The 27,365-nt window shown below is 37.4% G+C and overlaps 1 protein-coding gene and 1 long non-coding RNA gene across 2 annotated transcripts in view; one reads left to right on the top strand and one right to left on the bottom strand.

Annotated features, from left to right (window-relative positions):
• Positions 1-27,365, bottom strand: part of NRG3 (neuregulin 3) — a 549,380-nt gene that overhangs the window by 175,569 nt on the left and 346,446 nt on the right. The gene's annotated exons all lie outside the window — the stretch shown is intronic.
• On the top strand, positions 10,994-13,708 carry LOC117082152. The gene is made up of 3 exons (XR_004436493.1): positions 10,994-11,174; positions 11,296-11,434; positions 13,554-13,708. It is a non-coding gene; the product is annotated as an uncharacterized LOC117082152 (long non-coding RNA).

Genomic DNA, 27,365 nt, shown 5'->3' with positions numbered 1-27,365 from the left:
GAAGACCACCTATTCCATCATCCTTATTTTTCTGACTAGGCAATGGCACTCCAAAAAGATGAAGTCAACTACCCAAAAATAGTTCCAGAGCCTGGGTCTCCAGACTTCTAATTCAATGCTCATTTGGCTCACTCCTCCATCTTTCTAAATTCTAGATTTCTCTTACAATCTACAGAGTTGATGCTATGGTTTTCATAAGTGCACTGAAGAACTTAACAGGCAGATTAAGGTAATAATCTTTCCAAAGAGCTCTGAAATTATCTGAGCTTCAGATAAAACAGCCATAATTAGGCTCCCTGCCAGGTGAACAGCATGAATGCTATTGTCACTGTCCAAGCCATGGGAAAGAGTTACAGGACAAAGGAAAAACATCACAATGGTGTCTTTCTAGGCTTTTAGGTAAAATGCCTGTTGATGATGGAAAGAACACAGGATTCCAAATTTCCTTCCCAGAGCTCATTAAGCAACTATCTGCACACCTTCTTTTTTTGACTATTAATCTCCTTGAACCGATTCAGAAAAATACATTATCATAATTAACATTAAAACAGTTAGTCTAACAAAAATTTCCAGGCAGATCTTTACCTCAAGTGGAAATTTCTCCTATTAAATGCTACCCTTGAAAATATCACTAAATCCTGCATAGCAATTTCTCTCCTTTTCTATATGATGATATAGCTATTGTACCCAAAAGAAAAGAAATATAAATTTTACTTACCATCAGAGCTCAGTTAGCAGTTTCCTCAAAATTAAAAATTTGTGTAGTAGCTGGAAGTCAAGATCTATGTTTCTTTAAAAAATTAACTATGGGAAAGTTGGAGTAACTTATTTACTTAACCTTTATATAATCATGACAATTCAGACTGAAAGACAGTTATTTTCCTTCAGAATATGAATACATTGCTGCAATTTCTTCTAATTTCTAGGAACACTGTTGAAAAGTTTAAAGTCATTCTGAGTACTAATCATTAAGATTTCACTTTATCTTTATTTCTGAAAACCTTAAAATTTTTGTCTTTAACCCTAGCATTATGAATTTTCATAAATATGTGCCTTCAGCTTGTCTTTTTAAAATTTTAAATTGTGTTGGGGCACTCATATTGTAAATTTAAGTTACATTTTATTTTATCATTTCTTTGATTATGTCTTCTCCATTTTCTGTTTACTTTCTGCTATTAGAGATATTTCTAGTTATCAGTAATGAACATGTTTCCAATACGTTTGCATTTACTAGAAGGCTGTTTGATTCTTTGCATATTTTGATTTTTGCATATTTACTAGAAGGCTGTTATATTTTTCACATATCCAGTATTTTTACTTCTGGTTTGATTTCTTGTTCTGACAACATATGACTTTAACTTTGGAGTGGGTCTCTTTTACATGCAGTAAAAGTTGTATGAAGGAAATGTGTGAAGCTCAGCAAAGCCCCTTCAACACAGTGCGCAAGAAAATTTTGTGGGAGGAAATAAGTACACAATGCTTTCTGCTGGAGCGTTTTGCTTTGTTTGCTTTTCTTAAGGATTAAGTAGATTCTTGCTTTTCTTAAGGATCAAGTAGGTTCAACCTCAGGCTTAAGCAGGATCTCTAAAGGGAAGTCCTTAACATTTTCTGTTCAAAAGGGTCAGACTGTAGGTAGAAACTCAGGCAAGGAGTATCAGTGAGAAACAGGCAGTGCATTTGCCAGTAGAATTCCCTTTCCAGCAAATCAAAATTTGTAAATAAGGCAGAAGTGGCCAGATGGGTGGTGAATGGGTTCCCTGGCTGTGATGTACAGAAACACAACATTTGGGAAACACATGTACTTCCCTTTCTCTTTCTTACTCTCTCTCACACTCCCACCCTCTCTCTCCACCTAATCTCCCCCAAAAGAATTCCAAAGTCTTCTACAATACAAGTAATTAGTTCTTTCCCCAGTTTTGAATATGCAAACCTCTCCACGTCTCAGCTAAACAATAACTTCAGCTTCTGCACTCCTTAGAAAGAATGTTGTACCTATAAATGACTTTTTTCTTATTATTTTATAAATAAATCATTTTAAATTGACTACATTTCACTTAGCACATAGTGGTTACTCAAAGGGAAAATACAAGCTCAATAGAGGGGCAAATATCATTGTCTGTTCTATTTACAGAAATGTTCTTTGTCCCTAATACATTTCCTGGGCCTTGATGGGTACTCAATAAAAATATTCCTGAAACTGCAGGTTTCTAACTTTTCTGGAGACATAATTTAGACACCATCTTTTGCAAAGGATATTCACCTTAAATAATTTAGAATTTTATGACAAGAAAATTCCAGACGTTAGAAAACAAACAAAACGGGGGACATCCACGATTGAAGTTGGATTGCATTTCTGAGTGTCTTCTTAAAATATCACTTGTATTGCACATGTTCTAGTTTTTCGCATTCCACTGTTAGGAAAGGCTTACAACAAATTATTTTAAAAGAATATCATTCACTTATAAATGTTGTACAGTTTTTCCCAGATAAAAATATTTTCCTTATTGAAAAAAAGACCTTATTGTTTCTTTGAAGAAACATGTTAATATAAACTGTATCAGCCAGGTATGTGCTGTGAATTTACATCAAATAATCTTCAATTTGGTGGGTTTCTAACTGTCTCAGAGTCATATGGTGAGAAAGATCCTTCCAGTCCACTCCGGGAAATGCTACTGAGCGGCTGTCTGTTGCTTTACACAGATGGTAATTGACAAACATGTATATTAGGAAGACTTTGCAATGTACTTCCAAAAGAAGTCATTCTTTAATGCCAAAATATTCCATTCTTGTATTCTAAATAACTGGGGGCATTTAACCTCCATTACTTAATATAATTAGTTTGACACTGATATAATTAGTAACCACCACAAAAGAACAAAGATTACAAGATCACTGTAAATAAATGCCAATTATTTTACTTCTCTAAAGAAATAAGGACTTACCTCTTTTGCCATTACTCATAGGCAGACAATTTAAAATGTATTATGTGCTAAACTAGCTATTCATAAAATAAACAATGTGTCTTCCTTATGGTTAATGTTTAGCTTAGTTGTCCTTAATGTAAGAATCTGGGAATGGTGATGGAGGACAGAAGGAAAACTCAAAAAAAATTAATAGCTGAGGGCACAGTTAAGCTAGGCACAAAAGATACCCCTTGCATACTGTCAGATACAGGCATTTTACTGATAAGGACACAAGTTTAGAATTATAATTCAGCTAGATTCTCAAAGTAGGAAATGTCAGAGCTGAAATGTGATCTTCTGTGTGGCAAACTCTCCTATACACTACTGCTCCCCTCTCAGTTATGACAAAGAAATTATCTTTCAGTGTTATTTTTATACATTTTATCATTTAGATGCCATCTATAATTCAAATGCAGTTTTGTCTTTTGGCAATTTTTTGTCCTCACCCCTTAAAGTATATCACTTCTCTAATGTTCATAGAAAAGTATAAATTATTCTAGCTCAGAGAATCAGCAGGTGTCTTATTTTCTCCCAAAAACTCAAGGAATTTCATCTCCAAAATGTGTGCACCCTTTAAAAGAACGTTTCCTCTTGCAGTTTGTCTCTACAGCATTTGCTTAAGAAAGTTACAAAATTATAAGAATAAAACATTGTAACAGGGTTTTTAAAAAAAAAATCTGAGAGGCTTCTACTTGCCTATGTCATAATGTTGCCAAACATAAAATGACCTCCACAAAATTGGAGCATTGAGCAAATGAGGGAGAAGAAAACTGAACCAATAAGAATATTATTAATAAAAACTGACAGAAGTCTTCTCTAAACACACTTGTATCAACATTGATAAAGAAAGATCTAATGTCATTCCATTTGACTGAAATCCAAATCTATTGAACTTTCAGACAAAGTAAATGGCCTATTTATTCTGGAATGAACTACATAATCAACTAAGCATTTCATTTGAGGCCGTCTTCCTCCACTAGATTGTCCCCTGAAATAGCATCAGACATTTCTCTGTGGACACTTGAGTGACTGATTGAAAAGTCTTTTTCCCCAATGGAATTAGGAACAATTTCGGAATCTTCATCTTCCCTTCAGTTGTACCTCATATTTCAAAAATTCCATTCTTCCAAAATTCTTAAGCAATCATCATTTAGTGGAACATAATTCTATTAAAATCATATAATGCTACAATAAAACATGCATCTTTATGTATCTGAAATCTACACCTTCATGCTCGTATTTGGAAAAGAAAGAAAAGTCTGTTAATGATTATTTTTTGTTCCAAATGCATATAATTAACCAATTCTAATAAGTTATCTTTAATAGAGAATTTCTCCTTAATTTCAGTTTTCCATTTAAACTGATAAAGTCATATAATATTATATTGATAGTGGTATATTAATTGCTGGAGGGGAAAAGTGTTATTTTTCCTTTAACTATTCAATGTAAAATCCTATGTCATGTTAGTTCCAGTGAGAACTCTAGGCTAAAGTAGAAAGAACAAAAGGAAATGTGCCTTTACAGACTCACACAAATAGGAAAAATTTTCTCTGATCAGATTCAAAACAGACATAAAATATGACTTGCACTCATTTAAAAAATGCCAATATTCTCTATTATGAGAAAGGCATTATAATATTAAGTGTCATTTTTCTTTCCCTAGAAGTTAAAAAGAAGTTTCTTTTTGTGAATACAATACAAAAATATTTAAACTATTTCACTGTTTAATAGATCGTATTATAAATACTGGCTCACACTACATATCAAAATAAAACTGGAACTAAGCTTATAGCAGATACAAAAGTGGAATAAAAAATCTAAATCTAAGATGTAAACCAACAGATATAAGAAAAAAACATGAGAAAATATCTTTATGACTTGAAGGAAGTAAAGAACTTTTAAAGCAAAGGCAACAAAAAACAAGCAAAAAAAAAAAAAACCATAGATTACAGAATGAGGAAGGATATTTGTAATATTTAAGACTGACAAACTAATAATGCTCATAGGTAAACAGAGATGCTTAAATTAATTAGTGATCAGATAAATGAAAACAATAATAAATATCATTTACACCAATTAAATTGGCAAAAAAAAAAAAAAAAATGGTTGTAAAGACACAGAACAATCTTTAGATAATATGGTGTAACTTGGCCAGGCAAGGTGGCTCATGCCTGTAATCCCAGCACTTTGGGAGGCCAAGGCAGCCGGATGACCTGAGGTCAGGAGTTCGAGACCAACCTGGCCAACATGGCGAAACCCTGTCTCTACTAAAAATACAAAAATTTTCCAGGCATGGTGGCACATGCCTGTGATCCTGCCTGGGTAACAGGGCAAGACTCCCATCTCAAAAATAAATAAATAAATAAATAAGTGGCATAGGCCTTATAACAGAGGAATTTCATAATTAGATATCCTATATCCTATATATCTCAAATAAATAGTTGCATAAGTCTATGTAAAAATATGTACTTTAGCTGCAGAGTCATTTATGATGGTAGAGGGTTAGAAGAAAACCAGTTTTCCATTACTGGAAAGAATTACGCAGCAATGAGAAGTGATAGATTATATGCTCACACAACACTGTGAGCTGAAAAGTAGACTGTTTAATCATAAAAGGGGAAACTAGCATGAAGTAAATAAAAATGCATGTAAGAACACACACACAAATCCAAATGTACACATTATATAGATTAGAATGGTTGTCTCAAGGTTGTAGGGGAAAGAGAATGGAGAATGGGGAAAAGGGTTGGGGGAGACAAAGAAAAAGAACTGGATGATGCAAAAAGTCAGAAGGCAGTCAGCAACGAAAAGAACCTGAACTTTGATGTTTAAGAAACTTGTAATCAAATCCTTACAGTCATTTACTACTAATGTGACTCTGAACAAGGGACTTTTCTGTATGACTCTTTGAGTAAAAACTTGATATTGTACGTACTCAATAAGGACTTTTTTTCTTCTTAAGCTTTTTTAGAACAGGCATTTATATTTGCCTGTGTTATAGGATTGTTATCCTTATTGATGCTTAGAATGTAGTCTGAATTCAAGTTTCTTTGCTGAATTCTAAAATGGGAAAACAACACTACAAAAGGAATATTCAAGAGCTATGGGCAAATTCAGGCTTTGTAAAAGCATTTTATATTTCCAATTAAAATCAAAATCCTTGTTTTGCATATCATTTTGAGATATGCAGCTAAAGTAGAATATTAACTTTAAGATTACTACCAATATATTAAAATCAGTATCTTCAAATTTAAGATTACAGAGAAATACTGAGATTGCTGAAAGATATCTTAACATGTTTCTTTTACAAATTGTAACCTGAAACCAACACTTTTTCTTATTACATTTTGCTGTGCACTAAACCTCAAAGAGAATTCTCCAAGTTCTTTGAAAATGAAAATGTTAAAGAGTAAAGCAACAAAATGCTTTTACTTTGTCCTGTTACTAGATTTGGGAAAAGCATCATCTTGAGAGGGTCTTATCTTCTTAGAGTAAAAGTCATGTAAGAACCTATGTTCATTTTTCAAATCATTGTTATATTCACAGCCTTCTTAGGAAATATACATTTCTATTTACAGGCCAGAATTTCAGCCAGCCGTTTATACTCTAAGGAAATAGGCTGGAGAGAGGTAAATTCACCTAAAATCATTGGTGATAGATCGAATGATTGATTCATTCAAGAATAATATATTAAGCACTACTGTATAGCAAAAAAATGCACTGGGGATGAGCATATACGAATGAATGAATGAAGCAGACATAGTTCAGCCTTCACAGAGTATACAAAGTAATAGGAATGTCAAACAAAAATAAGTAAATGCTTGCTATCTATCTATCTATCTATAAAATTACAAATTGTTGTAAGTATAAGCAGGAAAAACAGGATTCTAAGAAAAGGAATGACAGAAAGAACAGAGTAGTCATAGAGATCTCCAACAGTATAATTTTAACTGACACCTGATGGATATAAAGAATGACTTTTGCAAAGAGAGGCAGAAAGATTTACAAGGAGGAGGCATAAAATGTTCAAAGGTGCTGAGGCAGAAAATAATTTGGTCTTTAAAGCTACTGACATCAGTTCATGGGACCTTGAACCTGGTATACTGTGAAGAAACTCCAAGATAAGCAATTAATTTAGAGGCATCTCCATGACAGCCTGTAGACCACTGTATAGGGATCTGATATTACGTCAATCTTCATGAGAAATCATTAGGAGTTTTGAAAACACATTGTCTGATATATGTGTTTAAGAGTTCTAGTTTTTTTTTTTAGGCTGGGCGTGGAGGCTCACTCCTGCAATCCCAGCACTTCGGGAGGCCAAGGCGGGCGGATCACAAGGTCAGGAGATCGAGACCATCCTGGCTAACACGGTGAAACCCCATCTCTACAAAAAATACAAAAAAACTAGCTGGGCGTTGTGGCGGGCACCTGTACTCCCAGCTACTCAGGAGGCTGAGGCAGGAGAATGGTGTGAACCCCGGGGGCGGAGCTTGCAGTGAGCCCAGATCGTGCCACTGCACTCCAGCCTCGGCAACAGAGTGAGACTCTGTCTCAAAGAAAAAAAAGAGTTCTAGTTTTCATATGGAGAAGGAGGTAGAGGGCAGCCAGGACGAAGATTTTTCAATCAGGCCAGGGAAAAGAAAATCATCATTTGGGTTAAGCAGATGACTGAGAAACTAAGTGAGAAGTGGACGGAGTAAGATTTCTGAGGCCTTAAGGATGCAGTAAACAGCAATAATGACTCAGAGTTCTGGCTTTCACAGTGTGGCAGATTGTAATGCAATGTACAAGGATGGCAAAGACTGAATGAGGGAATCAGAAATCACAGGGAGCAGGAAATTTAAAGAAGCACCCTGGCTTTCGTACCCCTAGAGACTACAATTCAGGTAACTGAGAAGCAGGGCTTCCCTTAGCAGTTTGGAGTGGAAGTCACAAGCCTTGGTTGTGAACAAAACCGACCTCTACTGACCACTTACAGTGAGTTATGGGCTGTGCCAGCTCCTTCCAGTTGTGCTTGCGATCTCATTTACTTCTACTACAGTCCTGGAAGGTAGCTGTGATTAGCTACATTTAAAAGATGAGGAAATTCAAGGTTATCTTTTGTATCTTGTTCAAAGTTCCTTGGTAACTGAGAGTTAAGAGTCTAACGTCTAACTCTAAAAGTACAGTGTCCAAACATATCCTCAATTTACTGATTAGAAACAGTGGATACATGAAACTATTGAGAGTAAGGTGTGTGTGTGTCTCTGTGTGTGTGTGTGTGTGTGTGTGTGTGTGTCTATGTGTGTCTGTGTGTATGTCTGGAACGGATGGGACATGCTAAATAAAGCTCATCATAGATCCAGTTCTACTGTCATCTACGAAAAGCAAGGAGGCAAGTCTCTATTAATGTAGAGGCACAATGTGGACTCATTCATGCATGATAAAAAACCTACCAAGTGACACACACTGGACAAGTTTCCAGGTCAGCAAAAGAGGCACAATCCCAAGTACTACGCAGCTCAGAGCCTAGCAATCCGTCATTCTCGAAATACAATTTTCTTTACACAATGCCACCCAGGAGGCTAGATTAGCCATGCACATACATGATTCACATACAAAGTCAAAATGCTGTGTGCTAAGGGAGATAAAGCACCAGGTGAGACAGAGCTCTATGAGAGATAAACTGCTATGGGTGGCAAAACAATATAGGCCTTAAGAGCAGTGAGAGATTACTTGGGATGGAAAGGTCACAAAAAGCTTTCTTCATCGATTAAGTAAATGCCTGGAACATAATAGGGCCTGAACTAAATGATACTGGAAGATGTAAACAAAATCCAATTTTCCCTGAAATTAACTAATAATGTATAAATAGAGATGTTAGAAAAATAGTTAAACTGTCCTAATACTGTATCTAAGGCTCAGAATAAAGAAGATCATACTCTAGTCCAGAGGTTGGCAAACTTTTCCTGCAAAGGGGCAGATAAGTTATTTTTCAACTTTGTGAACTCCACCATCAACATCCATCAACTCAGTGCTAATATTTTTGCAGGAAGACAGTCATGAACAATATGTACATGAATGGGTGCAGCTGTGTTCCAAAAAATTTGTTGCTTACAAAAACAAGTGGCAGGCTGGATCTGGCCCTCAGGCCATCGCTCGCTAACCCCTGCCCAACTCATTGCTCCCCAAATTCAATAGAATTATCTGTCACTCAAGTTGCTGGGAATGCAAGGAAGACACTGAGTCTAATTAGGATATTTCACACACAAAAATTATTGGAGAGAGCAGTTGTGAGTTGAGACTGAAATGAAGCCCCCTCTCTTGAGTGTTTCTGCCAAAATAAGAAATATAAACACATACCGATTACAGAGTAACATGACAAGCATGGCTGAAGGAAGAAAGTTATCAGTGGAGACCCGCTACATAGCATGGTCACAGCCACGGCAGGTAAGGTGAAGTGGAGACAGCCTTGTCAGCCAGCCATCTCAGCTCTCTTTCCAGCCTCTCCTGACTTGACTTGGTATAAAGATCTTACTGAGCTGAAGCCACTAATAGAAGCTCAAATCCCAGTTGACTTTTACGATGCTGTCCCTGCTGTGGCTCTCTCTCATTTTTCTCTTTCATATTTTGTTAATAATGATTGCCCTATTTTGAATAAAATATCATAACAAATTGAACTTAAATCATTATTCAACAATTATTTATTGGGTATGTCCTGTATGTTCCTACCCTTGAGTGCCTATAATGTTACTACTCTGTGATGGAACTGGAGATCTGATGGTGAGAAAACTATTCATATTATCCCTACTCTCCTGGAACATAACGTCCAGATGACAAAACACAAAATAAGGTCACAGGTAAATATAATTGCAACAGTGATCAGCTGCTTTGAAAGAAACAAACTGCTGAAATGGAAAATACTATAGGAAGGGAATAATTTAGACAGAGTAGACAGAGACAGTTTTTCTGTGGAGATCTTTATTTAATTAAATTTCCTTTAAATCAAGACCAGGAAAACGGTTCCAGAAACTGATAAAAGACCATCGGTATTGAAGCATGATGAATTGAGGAGGAAAGAAGAGTGAAAAAAATTATGTTGGAAAAACCAGAGAAGAGAACAGGTTATGCTGGGAAGGCATTTGGATGTAAGGTTTGCATGTTTCATCCTCAATACAGCTAGAAATCAGTGAGAATGGCTTTGAGCTGGGGAGTGATGTAGTTTGTTTTACCAATATTAATCAAAAATGGTTTGTACAGAAGCTAGGAGTATAAACGTGTAGAATATGATGGGGGGAGTACTGTGACAGAAAAGGAGTAAGATGAAAGTGGCTTGCTTGGTGCAGGGTGGTGGTGGCAGTGGCAGTAGAAGTGTAGGGAAGTTGCTGAATTTGAGATTTATGTTGCAGGAAGAACCAAGTTTTGTGGAAGGGTGGATGGTTAAAAGGTTCTTAAGTGTGGGTGTGAGTAGGTGGTTGTGGGATAAAAAGGGAAGGGTAATGTAATTAAAGAAACCAATGGTTTCTGGTTTGACCTCCTGGTTGCCTGATGGTGCCATTTACCTTGAAAAGGAAGATTGGGGGAGAAGAAAGAGTGGGGAGGAGAACCAAGAGGTATGTTTTGGACATATTTGAAAATTCATGGGGGCAAAGAGGCAATTAGATACACAAGAGTGAATGTCAGGCAAGTCATTAGAAGATAGATGGCATTTTAGGCTACGGGATGGAAAGTCATGATAGGAAGAAAGTGAGGGAAAAGAAGGCCCAGAACAAGGTTGTATTGCAGATAATTGTATATTTAAATTGTCTGTACCTTGTGATGTTTTGATATCTTAGAAAATCTTTCTAACTGGGGAAGAGATCGCCTTTGCCTGAGGCTAGTCAATTCTTAAGCTAGAAAAGAGATCAGCCTGAAGCATGCTGTGACATGCAAACTAACCAACCCAGAGCCACACTTCCTTTACCTTGCCCATATACCCCGGAAACAATATTCTTCTGTCTTAAGCAACCCAGGGCCAGGTACCAGGCAACTAGAGAACACTGCTGTTTCCCAAAGTCTGGAGAAATTATTCAAAGTAGTCCTAAATTGTTCATCCTATCCTGCCTTACCTTTCTCTCAGAAACCCCAATAAAGGCCATGCCTTACAACTTACCTTGCTCCTGTTTCTGCCTCCTGACCACTCTGGTCTTCCCCATGTTGCCATGTATGGCATGCCTCCTGTCTCTAGGACCTGTGAGTAAAAAATACTTTATTTTCTTGAGCCTCTCCTGTGTCACCTCTTGTAGCCTCATCTGGCCAATTGTCTCATAAACACATACAAAACAAAATTTCTGAGAAATCATAATATTTATAGATGCAGCAAAAGAGAAAAACAATGAAAGTCTGTATTAGTCACCAGAAAAAAGGTCAGAAGTCTGAGATACCTAAGAGAAGACAGAAAAATGAGATCTGGAATTTGAGAAGCGCCTGTTAGGAGAAGAGCCATCTCTACTGTAAGCACAAGCAACAGAGAGGGAATGGGGATGTCAGGAGGGTATCCTAAGGACAGCATATAGGATTTTGTCACATTTTTCCTCCAATGATCACAGAAAACTGTGATCCATATCCACTATTTTTTGTTCCAAGTCTCTGATAAGTAAGTCATCCAATCCATGTTAAAACAGGCTGGATTCTTGCATCATAAGACCTAATTTATATTTTTACAAGATCCTTTTAGCTGCTTCCACCAAAGTCCTTTCCCCCTGCATACACTTGAGCTTATCTTGCATATTCTATTTATTATGATATATAAGGTATGTTTTCCTTGCTGGACTTGGGGGCTTTGAGAAAAGGGAGTCTATTTTTCCTTTCTCTATCCTCCCAGCCAACTGAACATCTGATTCTTTACAAAACTGAGAGACCTACCATAGTAGGGCCTCCAAATTTATAACACTTGCTCTTAGTCCTACACTTAGAGCTTCAATTCATGTAGGAGTCAGTGAAGACTAAGTGTAAATACCCCAGAAACTTGAAAGATAAAGTTGAAAGCAGTTTCTTAAAGATTTTTTTAATGTTCTTAATTCAGAAACCATTAATCCAATTTAAGAGAAAACTGTTTAAAAATTTTAGAGAATTTACGAAGACATATCTTTAATGAAGAAAAACACAATGATATGTAACATTTTGAAATCAATCATGTTTTAGCAGTCTTCTATTTGCTTACTAGTTTTTACTAATAGTTTTCACACACTGAATTAAGTTTCCTGCAACTAACATGTTTTCTTCTCTTTTGCCCTGAAATTTCTGTAGATTTTCCATTATGGAATGTGAGTCTATGTTATGTGATGCATAGATATCCTATTGATTTCTTGTGGAAATAAATAACTTTCTTACTAAAATTTGATAAATAGTGCCCTTATTAATATGTAGATATTTTCAGAATCAATTATATTGTGTTTCGGTATGCCTGACGATATTAGTTTTTTTTTTCAATATTTCATTTCGTTCTTTTTGTGCCTGTTTGTGCTACTATTAATAATTTACTATTAATAATCTGAAGGTCTCAGGTTTTTCTATTACCATTTTTGGTATCTTTTGAATACAATGTGATATGCTTTTTATTTATTTTTTTTTTTTGAGACGGAGTCCTGCTCTTGTCACCCAGCCTGGAGTGCAATGGCACAATCATGGCTCACTGCAACCTCTGCTTCCTGGGTTCAAGTAATTCTCCTGCCTTAGCCTCCTGAACAGCTGGGATTACAGGCATCTGCCATAATGCCCAGCTAATTTTTGTGTTTTTAGTAGAGACGGGGTTTCACCATATTGGCCAAGCTGGTCTCAAACTCCTGACCTCAGGTGATCCGCCTTCCTTGGCCTCCCAACGTCCTGGGATTACAGGCATGAGCCACTGTGCCTGGCCAATATAATACTTCTAATCCGATATTTCTTTTTCTTTATCTATTATCTACTGACCTTTCACTATAATACTGACAAAATTTATACCTCCACTTACTCTCCAAACACTTCTCTTATTGCATTACCTAATTTTAACTGTTTACACACTTTGTTTTACTACATTTTTATGCCTTTGTATGTTTATGCTATGTTATTTAATGGTATTTTTCTTAAGTGGCATTTTTTTTTGCCTTCAGCTATAAAAGATGAAGAATTCACCATATGTATCCTGCCTCTCACTTTCTCTTCCACTTTTCATCCTAAATTGTATGAGATAAATTTTTTCAATGTTATTATCCTTTGTAACATTTTCATTCTGTTCTGTAAACATAATTCTCAGAAAAATTTTTACTTATTTCTGCAGTTAGAAACATTTAATATTTTCAACATATTTAATGTTTATCAACAGTTCTTTTGCCATAATTCCTCTATTCATTTTTATTGACAGAATATTTTAAAAAGAATCTGGCAACTAGATTCTGAGCAGTATTTACATGTTGAAAACTGTTTGTCAGTTGCCTTACTTTAAAAGATACACTGACTGAGTTTAGGAACATGGGTTACACTGCCTTTTCCTGAAAGCACTGGAGAGGCATTGACCTGTTCTTTTCCTAATGTGGAATGTTACTGAGAGGAATTCTGAGGTCATCCTTTGTTTAGGACTTGATCTCCTTTCAGACTCCCCAAAAGATTCCCTGTTCCAGTTGGCCTTCTATATTGTTGGTTTCTGAATACATACCCCAAAGAACTTGAGCATCAGTGAATTTTGGTATCTTCTGGGAACACTGGAACTAATCGCTTGAAGATACCAAGGGATGATTGTATTTTGAAAGGCGAGTGGATTAGGATATTGATGGTGATCATTTTGCATAACTCTTTTCATAATGTTGGGCTTCCAAACAAAAGATTAAGTCAAAAATGTTTACTCTCAAAACTTCTTCACATCTGGAAAAAGTAACTTTAAACATTTTTGTCTCCATATGTTCATTTCTCCTTTTCAGGCACACCACTTATGTGTATGCTGAACTTTCCTTTTATCTGTTTGGACTTTCTAACAAATTATTTTCATTCATCTACCCTGACAATTGTTTTAACTCATTGTTCATGTTAATCTGTTTTGTTTCATTTTTTCAATCTTCACATGCTTTTTGATATTTTCAGTTTCTATTCTTTTTTAGGTTATTTCCAACATATCTTTAGATTTAACATTCTTTTCTACTATTCTTCCCTATACTTAATTAGGTTTCCCTGTGTCCCCAACTAAAATCTCATATTGAATTATAATCCCCATGTGTTGGGGGAGGGACCTCATGGGAGGGACCTCATGGGGGAAATTTCCCCCATGTTGTGCTTGTGATAGTGTGTGAGTTCTCACAAGATCTGATGGTTTTATAAGGGGTTTTTCCCCACTTCAGTCTGCACTTCTCTCTCCTGCCGCCATGTGAAGAAGGACATGGTTGTTCCTCTTCTGCCATGATTGTAAGTTTCCTGGGGCCTCCCCAGCAATGCAGAACTGTGAGTCAATTAAGCCTCTTTCCTTTACAAATTACCCAGTCTTGGGTAGTCCTTTGTAGCAGCATGAGAACAAACTAATATACTAATTTTCTTGTTTTATCTGCTTAAGAGTCATTTCCTTCTGTTTCTTTGCTATATTTCTTCCTGAATTTTCTGTTTCCTGAAAGTCTGCTTTGAGACATTATTTCAAAGAAGTTATTGTTTTGTTAATGTATATTGCTTAATTTAGTAATATATTTGGGAATTAATTTCATTTTCTCCATGACAAAATTTTCTTGGTGAATATTTTTCAACTGCTTTCTATTCTAATTATTTTAATACAATGGTATGTATGCTGCAGTGGTCCCTTTTTCACATGGTGAGTCTTTATAGACTATAAGCTGGCAATTTATCTTTGAATATAGTGAGTATTTGGAACTATGGGAGGAGGGTCAGAGCAGGATATAGTACAACAGTAATTGTCAGAGGCTGACCATGAAATGCACAAAAATGTACTCCTATTTTCTAGTTTAGCTTTTAATTTTCCCCAGGCGAGAGAGAGATGGCACTCAGGACTGCTTCCAAAGGAGTTTCTCTTCCAGCTTCCTCCACTGTCTGCCTCCTTTCATACAAATGGTAAGTCTCAATGTCTCCTGACTCAGCCTCCCATCCTCCAGTTGCTTCATGTTCACTGGTTTCCAGGCATGCACTTGCCACAGAGTGCATTGTTGCAAATAAGAGATTGTTTTCTCAGACGAGCATACCATCTACTTCTGAAATGGCATACTGGGCTCTGGAGCCCTTCTTCCCATATTTGGCTGAAGATTCCTTTCAATAAAGGTGGAATTTCCTTCTAGTTATTTTAAATTATTTTTCATGAGGAAAGGGGGCTGCATCATCATTACTATTTTAAGTCCAAAAGTCTTCTATAGATCAAAAATATTTCATATCTACAAATTAATTTGTCCTTACACCATATCCAATTACATTCAATGTGGTAATTAATACTATCCCCAATACAAAAAAAAAAAAAGAAAAAATCCAGGGAAGTTATGTGGTTTATCGATGGCCACACAGCAAATCAGTATCATATTTGAATAAAGAATTATGTGCTTTGTCTTCTAGGTTAAGTTTTATTTCCACTAGAAACATGACCACAATGTGTTTTATTTTTCTCCTAGAAATTTATCATAACGCTATATCCCTAATGAGGGGTACAATATGTCAGCAATTAATCTGTGACTAACGCTTACAAAAAGCCCCAAATTTGAACTTGAATTCAACTCTATAACACCCACCTAAATTTATGTTTATAAATACTCGTACTGGGGGCGGTTCCAAGATGGCCAAATAGGAACAGCTCCAGCCTCCAGCTCCCAACATGAGCGACACAGAACATGGGTGATTTCTGCATTTCCAACTGAGGTACTGGGTTCATCTCACTGGGGTGTGTCGGACAGTGGGTGCAGGACAGTGGGTGCAGCCCACCAAGCGAGAGTTGAAGCAGGGTGAGGCATCGCCTCACCTGGGAAGTGCAAGGGGGAAGGGAATTCCATTTCCTAGCCAAGGGAAACTGTGACACACAGCACCTGGAAAATCGGGTCACTCCCACCCTAATACTGTGCTTTTCCAAGGGTCTTAGCAAACGGCACATCAGGAGATTATATCCCGTGTCTGGCTCGGAGGATCCCACACCCACGGAGCCTCCCTCATTGCTAGCACAGCAGTCTGAGATCTAATTGCAAGGCAGCAGCCAGACTGGAGGAGGGGCACCCACCATTGCTGAGGCTTGAGTAGGCAAACAAAGCGGCCAGGAAACTCGAACTGGGTAGAGCCCACTGCAGCTCAAGGAGGCCTCCCTGCCTTTGCAGACTCCACCTCTGGGGACAGGGCATAGCAAAACATAAGGCAGCAGAAACCTATGCAGATTTAAATGTCTCTGTCTGATAGCTTTGAAGAGAGTAGTGGTTCTCCCAGCATGGAGTTTGAGATCTGAGAATAGAGAGACTGCCTGCTTAAGTGGGTCCCTGACCCCCGAGTAGCCTAACTGGGAGACACCCCCCACTAGGGGCAGACTGACACCTCACACCTCACACAGCCAGGTACCCCTCTGAGATGAAGCTTCCAGAGGAACAATCAGGCAGCAACATTTGCTGTTCAGCATTATTCACTCTTCTGCAGCCACCACTGCTGATACACAGGCAAACAAGGTCTGGAGTGGACCTCAAGCAAACTCCAACAGGCCTGCAGCTGAGGGTTATGACTGTTAGAAGGAAAACTAACAAACAGAAAGGACATCCACAACAAAACCCCATCTGTACATCACCATCATCAAAGACCAAAGGTAGATAAAACCACAAAGATGGGGAAAAACCAATGCAGAAATGCTGAAAATTCTAAAAACCAGAGCATCTCTCCCCATCCAAAGGAACACAGCTCCTTGCCAGCAATGGAAAGAAGCTGGGCAGAGAATGACTTTGACGAGTTGAGAGAAGAAGGCTGCAGACGATCAAACTTCTCTGAGCTTTTAAAGGAGGAAGTTCGAACCCATTGCAAAGAATCTAAAAACCTTGAAAAAAGATTTGATGAAAGGCTAACTAGAATAACCAATGTAGAGAGGTCCTTAAATGACCTGATAGTGCTGAAAACCGTGACACAAGAACTACGTAACAAATGCACAAGCTTCAGTAACCGACTCGATCAACTGGAAGAAAAGGTAACAGTGACTGAAGATCAGATGAATGAAATGAAGCGAGAAGAGAAGTTTTGAGAAAAAAGAGTAAAAAGAAATGAACAAAGCCTCCAAGAAATACGGGACTGTGTGAAAAGACCAAATCTACATCTGATTGGTGTACCTGAAAGTGACAGGGAGAATGGAACCAAATTGGAAAACACTCTGTAGGATATTATCCAGGAGAACTTCCCCAACCTAGCAAGGCAGACTAACATTCAAATTTAGGAAATACAGAGAATGTCATAGAGATACTCCTTGAGAAGAGCAACTCCAAGACACATAATTGTCAGATTCACCAAAGTTGAAATGAAGAAAAAAATGTTAAGAGCAGCCAGAGAGAAAGGTCTGGTTACCAACAAAGGGAAGCCCATCAGACTGATTTCGGATCTCTTGGCAGAAACTTTACAAGCCAGAAGAGAGTGGGGGCCAATATTCAGCATTCTTAAGGAAAAGAATTTTCAACCCAGAACTTCATATACAGCCAAACTAAGTTTCATAAGTGAAGGAGAAATAAAATCTTTTACAGACAAGCAAATGCTGAGAGACTCTGTCACCAACAGGCCTGCCCTACAAGAGACCCTGAAGGAAGCAGTAAACATGGAAAGGAACGACTGGTACCAGCCACTGCAAAACCATGCCAAAATGTAAAGACCATCGATGCTAGGAAGAAACTGCATTAAAAACGAGCAAAATAACCAGCTAACATCATAATGACAGGATCAAGTTCACACAAAACAATATTAACCTTAAATGTAAATGGGCTAAATGCTCCAATTAAAAGACACAGACTGGTAAATTGGATAAAAAGTCAAGACCCATCAGTTTCCTGTATTCAGGAGACCAATCTCATGTTCAGAGACACACATAGGCTCAAAATAAAGGGATGGAGGAAGATCTACCAAGCAAATGGAAAACAAAAAAAGGCAGGTGTTACAATCTTAGTCTCTGATAAAACAGACTTTAAACCAAAAAAGATCAAAAGAGACAAAGAAGGCCACTCCATAATGGTAAAGGGACCAATTCAACAAGAAGAGCTAACAATCCTAAATATATATGCACCCAATACAGGAGCATCCAGATTCATAAAGCAAGTCCTTAGAGACCTACAAAGAGACTTAGATTTTCACACAATAATAATGGGAGACTTTAACACCCCACTGTCAATATTAGACAGATCAACGAGACAGAAAGTTAAAAAGGATATCCAGGAATTGAACTCAACTCTGCACCAAGCGGACCTAATAGACGTCTACAGAACTCTCCACCCCAAATCAACAGAATATACATTCTTCTTAGCACCACATCACACTTATTCCAAAATTGACCACATAGTTGGAAGTAAAGCACTCCTCAGCAAACAGAAAAGAACAGAAATGAAAACAAACTGTCTCTCAGACCACAGTGCAATCAAACTAGAACTCAGGACTAAGAAACTCACTCAAAACCGCTCAACTACATGGAAACTGAACAACCTGCTCCTGAATGACTACTGGATACATAACAAAATGAAGGCAGAAATAAAGATGTTGTTTGAAACCAATGAGAACAAAGATACAACATACCAGAATCTCTGGGACACATTTAAAGCAGTGTGTAGAGGGAAATTTATAGTCTAAATGCCCACAAGAGAAAGCAGGAAATATCTAAAATGGACACCCTAACATCACAATTAAAACAACTACAAAAGCAAGAGAAAACACATTCAAAATCTAGCAGAAGGCAAGAAATAGTAACTAAGATCAGAGCAGAACTGAAGGAGATAGAGACACAAAAAACCCTTCAAAAAATCAATGAATCCAGAAGCTGGTTTTCTGAAAAGATCAACAAAATTGACAGACTGCTAGCAACACTAATAAAGAATAAAAGAGAGAAGAATCAAATAGACACAATAAAAAATAATAAAGGGGATATCACCACCAACCCCACAGAAATACAAACTACCATCAGAGAATACTATAAACACCTCTACGCAAATAAACTAGAAAACCTAGAAGAAATGGATAAATTCCTCGACACACACACCCTCCCAAGACTAAACCAGGAAGAAGCTGAATCCCTGAATAGACCAATAACAGGCTCTGAAATTAAGGCAATAATTAATAGCCTACCAACCAAAAAAAGTCCAGGACCAGAGGGATTCAGAGCCGAATTCTACCAGAGGTACAAGGAGGAGCTGGTACCATTGCTTCTGAAACTGTTCCAATCAATAGAAAAAGAGGGAATCCTCCCTAACTTATTTTAGGAGGCCAACATCATCCTGATACCAAAGCCTGGCAGAAACACAACAAAAAAAGAGAATTCTAGACCACTATCCCCAATGAACATCAATGCAAAAATCCTCAGTAAAATACTGGAAAACCGAATCCAGCAGGACATCAAATAGTTTATCCACCATGATCAAGTGGGCTTCATCCCTGGAATGCAAGGCTGATTCAACATACACAAATCAATAAATGTAATCCAGCATATAAACAGAACCAAAGACAAAAACCATATGATTATCTCAATAGATGCAGAAAAGGTCTTTGACAAAGTTCAACAGCCCTTCATGCTAAAAACTCTCACTAAATGCGGTATTGATAGAACGTATCTCAAAATAATAAGAGCTATTTATGACAAACCCACAGCCATAATCATACTGAATGGGCAAAAACTGGAAGCATTCCCTTTGAAAACTGGCACAAGACCGGGATGCCCTCTCTCACCACTCGTATTCAACATAGTGTTGGAAGTTCTGGCCAGGGCAATCAGGCAGGAGAAAGAAATAAAGGGTATTCAATGAGGAAAAGACGAATTCAAATTGTCCCTGTTTGCAGATGACATGATTGTATATTTAGAAAACCCCATTGTCTCAGCCTGAAATCTCCTTAAGCTGATAAGCAACTTCAGCAAAATCTCAGGATACAAAATCAATGTGCAAAAATCACAAGCATTCTTATACACCAGTAACAGAGAGAGAGTCAAATCATGAGTGAACTCCCATTCATAATTGCTTCAAATAGAGTAAAATACCTAGGAATCCAACTTACAAGGGATGTCAAGGACCTCTTCAAGAACTACAAACCACTGCCCAGTGAAATAAAAGAGGACACAAACAAATGGAAGAACATTCCATGCTCATGGATAGGAAGAATCAATATCGTGAAAATGGCCATACTGCCCAAGATAATTTATAGATTCAATGCCATCCCCATCAAGCTACCAATGACTTTCTTCACAGAATTGGAAAAAACTACTTTAAAGTTCATATGGAACCAAAAAACAGCCCGCATTGCCAAGACAATCCTAAGCCAAAAGAACAAAGCTGGAGGCATCATGCTACCTGACTTCAAACTATACTACAAGGTTACAGTAACCAAAACAGCATGGTACTGATACCAAAATGGGGATATAGACCAATGGAACAGAACAGAGCCCTCAGAAATAATACCACACACCTACATCCATTTGATCTTTGACAAACATGACAAAAACAAGAAATGGGGAAAGGATTCCCTATTTAATAAATGGTGCTGGAAAACTGGCTAGCCATAAGTAGAAAACTGAAACTGGATCCCTTCCTTACACCTTATACAAATAGAAAAATTATTTCAAGATGGATTAGAGGCTTAAATGTTAGACCTAAAACCTTAAAAACCCTAGAAGAAAACCTATGCAATACCATTCAGGACACAGGCATGGGCAAGGACTTCATGTCTAAAACAGCAAAAGCAATGGCAACAAAAGCCAAAGTTGACAAATGGAATCTAATTAAACTAAAGAGCTTCTGCACAGCAAAAGAAACTACCATTAGAGTGAACAGGTGACCTACAGAATGGGAGAACAGGAGAACAATTCTGCAATCTACTCATCTGACAAAGGGCTAATATCCAGAACCTAGAAAGAACTCAAATAAATGTACAAGAAAAAAACAAACAACCCCATAAAAAAGTGGGCAAAGGATATGAACAGGCATTTCTCAAAAGAAGACATCTATGCAGCCAACAGACACATGAAAAAATGCTCATCATCACTAGCCATCAGAGAAATGCAAATCAAAACCACAATGAGACACCATCTCACACCAGTTAGAATGGTGATCATTAAAAAGTCAGAAAACAGGTGCTGGAGAGGATGTGAAGAAATAGGAACACTTTTACACTGTTGGTGGGATTGTAAACTAGTTCAACCATTGTGGAAGACAGTGTGGCAATTCCTCAAGGATCCAGAACTAGAAACACCATTTGATCCAGCCATCCTATTACTGGGTATATACCCAAAGGATTATAAATCATGCTGCTGTAAAGACACATGCACACATATGTTTATTGTGGCACTATTCACAATAGCAAAGACTTGGAACCAACCCAAATGTCCATCAATAACTGGATTATCCATCAATAACTGACTGGATTAAGAAAATGTGGCACATATACACCATGGAATACAGTCATTAAAAAGGATGTTTTATGCAGTCATAAAAAAGGATGAGTTCATGTCCTTTGTAGGGACATGGAGGCAGCTGGAAATCATCATTCTCAGCAAACTATCACAAGAACAGAAAATAAAACGCCACATGTTCTCACTCATAGGTGGGAACTGAACAGCAAGAACACTTGGACACAGAAAGGGGAACATAACATACCAGGGTCTGTTGTGAGGTGGGGGTAGAGGGGAGGGATAGCATTAGGAGATATACCTAATGTAAATGACCAGTTAATGGGTGCAGCACACTGACATGGCACATGTACACATATGTAACAAACTGCACATTGTGCACATGTACCCTAGAACATAAAGTATAATAAAAAAATAAAAATAAGCACTCGTACGATCTTGTGAATTACTCACTCCCATTGTATTGCATTTTGTGTCATAGTATTTAATTTTTAAATATTTTTAAAAATTGCATTTATAAATTAGAAGTGCCCCAGGTCTCTCTATGGGGTCTGGGTTTTGACCTTTTCCTACAGTTATGTGAGGAAGGCCCTGTTGATATTTTCATCTGAATATACAACTAGGGGCCTCTGAGACATCAGGGACCATCAATAGGTACACTATCATGCAGTTGAACTCTGCTCTAAAAAGTGAAATGATGAGTGGAACTTTGGGGTTGAATGTCAGTCTTGAGGATAACTTAATTAAGTGTTAAGTCCCTTGAACTGAAATGGAAAATGAAGGCTGCCCCTAACACCAGAGCCTTGGGGAAGAACTCATAAAGGAAAGTAATGAGATGCTCTAGAAAGACAAGAAGTGACACAGAAGTGGAAAGGGTAAAAGGCCTACCAGTCTATCTTGGAGTAACATTTCCTACAATGTCATCTGCCAACAGCAAGTTTTTTTTATATTCAAGAAAAGCATTTTATTTAAAAATCATTTATTGAATCTTCTCCACTTTCACTATTCTTTCATTATAAAAATCATTCCCAGTTTGTCAACACTATTTATTGTTTCTAATCAAAACAATGACAAAGCAATATTCAGATGGAAGCATTGTGTACCACCTCAAATACAATTTCATATCTCTTCTTTGTTATGAGATGAAATTAGATATAAGGTAAAAGGATAAGCAAGTTAAAAAAGAAAAACTCTTTAAGCCTTTTCCCTAAACAAACCCAGCATCAAGTTCAAAATCAATAAATGATACAATAAAACAATAATAATAATAATGACCCAGTTGCCAAATGCAAGGGTGTGTCAGTTTTCAGGAGCTTAGTATGTATTCCTGCAATGTGACTCTATAAAGACAGAGAAAGCCCCAACCGCCACAGTAGAATGAATGGTTCCAAATTTAAAGTAATTAATGCAAGATCGGGTATCTGGAAAGAGGAAACAGCAGCAGTGATGATGAAATGAAGTGCTCCTGCACTTACCAAGATACAAACAGCCCAAGTACAAGCTGCAGTGGGTGGAAATGAGGAAGAAGAATAAGGAAAGATGACCTTCTCATGTCTGGACCATGAGCGAGCTGACAAAGGAAACAGACATGAAAGTGTCATACATACCGCCAACATGTGACTCTTAATGGATTCACAAGAAGGCAAGCAATATGTTACAGCATATATACAGAAAAGACAAGACAAATTTCCTATCTTGAAAAGAGACTTGGCTCCACATTTGTCTATTGGGAGTCTCTGGGAAATGTGTTTCAGAGTTTTCCCAATAATAATAACAGTGATGGCTAGCAATTATTGAGCACTGAATAGGTGTGAAAACCATCCTGGAAGTATAGAGACTATGAGTCCAATAGATGGGGGATTTGAATCCGGACAACTAACTGGGAGACTTTGGCCAAATTACATAAGCAATTTGAATCTCAGTTTCCTAGTTATAAATGGAGATAAATAACAACTACTTCACAGAGTAGTTAGCATTAAATACAAAGATGGATTCAAACATACAGCATGCACAATGCCTGAAGTGTGTTAAGAACCCAGTCAATATTTGCTATCATATGACCTGCTAATAATTATCCTCACAATTCTAGGATATAAGGGCTAGCATTATTTTTAATATAATAAACAAAAACTTAGGGTTCATAGAAGTTTAGTATCTTGTCAGTGTTCAAATAGCTGATAGGTACAAAAGGAGGATTCAAATCAAAATCTCACAAGGACACTAAAAGCAGCATTGGAGGGTGAGCCTCCAGACAATGCCTTTCCACACTTCTGAAATGTTGACAGCTATACCTGCTTTTCTGAGATGTGTTTCAGAACTGCAAGGAGTCCTACACATAATCAAATGTCGCCAGCTTCTAGAAGTGGTAAGAAAGCTGAGAATTCCTTGATGTACAAATGAATAAGTCATCCCTGGTGAGGAAAACTGGCTTCGAAGAGGAGCCACCGACAGATCTCACTCAGTATTCCAGGAGTAATTGCTTCTCCTTTAGAGAAAAATGGAGGCTGAAGTGTGTTTATTTCCTTAATAAGTTGTTTGGAAGTTTGCCTTTTTTCAATTTTTTGAGTTATATATGGATAGATTCTTGTGTAAAATGTAAGAAAATTAGAATTAGTATTGTTTTTGGAGACAATAAAATGACCCTATTTCAAGTGGAACCAACAGCAATAAAAAAGTAATACAAGTCTCGACAAGAATATTAGTAATGTAGAAGTAACAGGGGTATGGAGAGAGCTTACTAAATGCCATTATGACAGAAATATGCCACATGATCTTGATATACTTCAACAAAATACTAAAGTAGAATTAAAACACAAATTACACTAAAGAAATGATATACAAACTTTCTCTCAAAGATTCCACTGTAAATATTCCTTGGTGATTTTATTTTAACAAGTGAAAATGCAGGCCGGGCGCGGTGGCTCAAGGGCCGGGTGCGGTGGCTCAAGCCTGTAATCCCAGCACTTTGGGAGGCCGAGACGGGCGGATCACGAGGTCAGGAGATCGAGACCATCCTGGCTAACACGGTGAAACCCCGTCTCTCCTAAAAAATACAAAAAACTAGCCGGGCGAGGTGGCGGGCGCCTGTAGTCCCAGCTACTCGGGAGGCTGAGGCAGGAGAATGGCGTGAACCCGGGAGGCGGAGCTTGCAGTGAGCTGAGATCCGGCCACTGTACTCCAGCCTGGGCGACAGAGCGAGACTCCGTCTCAAAAAAAAAAAAAAAAAAAAAAAAAGAAAATGCAGGGAGGGGACTCCAAACCTGAGGAATATCTTAAGACCTTACTCAATGCCTTGCACATAGTTAATTACATCTGTGTGGGGCATGACTTATCTCTTTCTCATACTCATGTTGATAATTACTCTGAGTTTAATTATTTGTACTAGATGTGTGTGTGTGAGGATGTGCACGTGTGTATATGTTCATCTAGTGCTTTTGTGTTACTCATGTTTTTTTGTTCATACTATTGTAGTGTAACATGCCCTTCATTAGGAACCAAACCTGTGCCCTGGCCTAGTATATTTCCTCCACCTGCTGAGCATCCTCTCACCCTCTATTTTTATCTGGAAGAAAGAAGACAATAATATCTACCATTCAAGGTGCTATGTGCATGAGAAATAATTTATACTTAGAGTCTATCCTATTATATGTCAGTGTCTAATTCATGTAGCTTCTAGTGGTAATAACAGAAATCGTAGTATTTTTTTTTTAATTTCTTTAAATTTATTTATTTATTTATTTATTTATTTATTTATTTTAATGGGAACAATGGCACTATTTTATTTATTTTTTATTATTACACTTTAAGTTCTAGGGTACATGTGCACAACGTGCAGGTTGGTTACATACGTATACTTGTGCCATGTTGGTGTGCTGCACCCATCAACTCGTCAGCACCTATCAACTTGTCATTTACATCAGGTATAACTCCCAATGCAATCCTTCTCCCCTCCCCCATCAAGAACAGAAAACCAAACACCGCATGTTCTCACTCATAGGTGGGAACTGAACAATGAGATCACTTGGACTCAGGAAGGGGAACATCACACACCGGAGCATATGTTTTTTAAAGAAACAATATAATTTCTTTGCAAATGACATTCAACCGGATTTTAGGTGTTAATGCGTAATTAGAACTTGTAATTTTTTAACATGCATCTCTTTTGCCTTCTATTTCCCCACATTAGCATTTAATGTATCATTTTTACTTACCTTTTGGGGTCTTAGTCATAATCCTAAACAATTGCATTTTTTTCTTCCTAGTAAACACATTTGAAACAATGATTTTCCTGCTGGTTCATTTTTAATAGTATACTGAAGATTTTGAGGTGTGGTGATTTTATTTTTAATATTCTTTTCCTTAATATTTAATAATTTTACTATTAAAATAATAAATAATTGTAGCAGCAATGGTGAAGTGAGCTATGTTCATATTATTCTTGTTTGTTTTAGAAAGTCTCGTATTTCTACATTAAAGGTAATGCTTGTTGAAACATTTAATTTTTCCCTTGTGAAAAAAGAAACTCTCTTTCCGATTATTTTTACTGTGCTTATGATGAATAGCTACTGAGTTTTTATCAGATACTTTTTTGGCAATTGAGATAATTATATAGATTTGAACTATGTCTTATTTTGATGTGTTCTATTAAGTTAATAATTTTCCTGGTGTGATATCACTTCAGCCTTCTAGGGTTAAGTCATGTAGATTTCAAAGCATAAGGCTTTTCATGTCTTGAATCATATTTGCTAATATTATGGATGTTTCCATTTGTTTGCTTATTCAACCAAATAATTAGTAAGCAAGGACTTACTTAAAAGAATTGTGCTGGGTTCGGCAGAAGTTCAAAGATGAATAAAAGAGTCACTATTATCAGGTCACTCAATCTGAGGGGCAGACATAAACACAGCTATACTACTAGTCATTCTGCTTTCTGAATTCTAAAACTGCTTTTTTTATTCATAAAATGATATGTTTTTACTTTTTATGTTCTAGATGCTGTACTTGAAGCGGAAGATAACCTGGCAAAGAAAACAGTATGGTGCTGCCTTCAGGAAACTCCTAGTCTAGGGGAAGACGGCCAATAATCACATTAACTGCTCTAATCAAATATTTCACCAAAATAAAGTATTAGCTACCTCCTAGAATCCAGGCTCTGATGTAAATGCTGAGGATATGGCAATGAACGTAAATGCCTAAACTGTGCAACATTGGTGCTCACATTCTTGTAAATAATTACACTATTGTCCTTGTATGGAGGCCAGGCACTCTAGAATATTAGGGGACCTTGTTCTCACGTGGTGGTATCCCTGGATAGATGACACAACTGGCTTTTCTGATGCATTTCATACTTTGGCCCAGAATCCCGCAACACTTTCTGTCATGATAAAACAGAGGTTATGTAGAAAAGGAAACGGACTCACTTTTTATCTCTCACAAGTTGTGTTCCGGCCAAAAAATAATAGTTGTGCCTATAGCCCTAAGGTGCTGCTTTCTGGAAGTACCTGAACTCTGGTCCCTTTTCCTTGGTATTCCTGCCCTCCTGCTAGTTGACTACATTTATAAGAGAAAAGAATACCAGGAAATTAGGCAGAACACATGGAGTGTGTGTCTGTGAAGTGTGTGCCTGTGTATGTTAGTGAGGCATCCATAAGAACGTGGGTGGTGTGTGTGTGTGTATGTGTTTGGAGTGGTTGCTGGAATATTACTACACTGCATTCTGAGTGCACAAAGGCAGCAAAAACCCTAGGAGTATATTTAGGAGGAAATCAATTTTTTCCATTGTTCGAAATGTCCAGTTCTGATTTCCTCCAACTGAGTTGACAGGCCAGGGGGAAAAGCGGCCAAGCTGAAGCAGAAGTGAGCTAGTAAATGCCCACCAGGAACAG

This window comes from Trachypithecus francoisi, unplaced genomic scaffold, assembly GCF_009764315.1.
Source record: "Trachypithecus francoisi isolate TF-2019V2 unplaced genomic scaffold, Tfra_2.0 Lachesis_group9, whole genome shotgun sequence".
In the NCBI taxonomy this organism is placed as follows: Eukaryota; Metazoa; Chordata; class Mammalia; order Primates; family Cercopithecidae; genus Trachypithecus; species Trachypithecus francoisi.
This window is presented reverse-complemented; position numbering and strand designations above follow the sequence as displayed.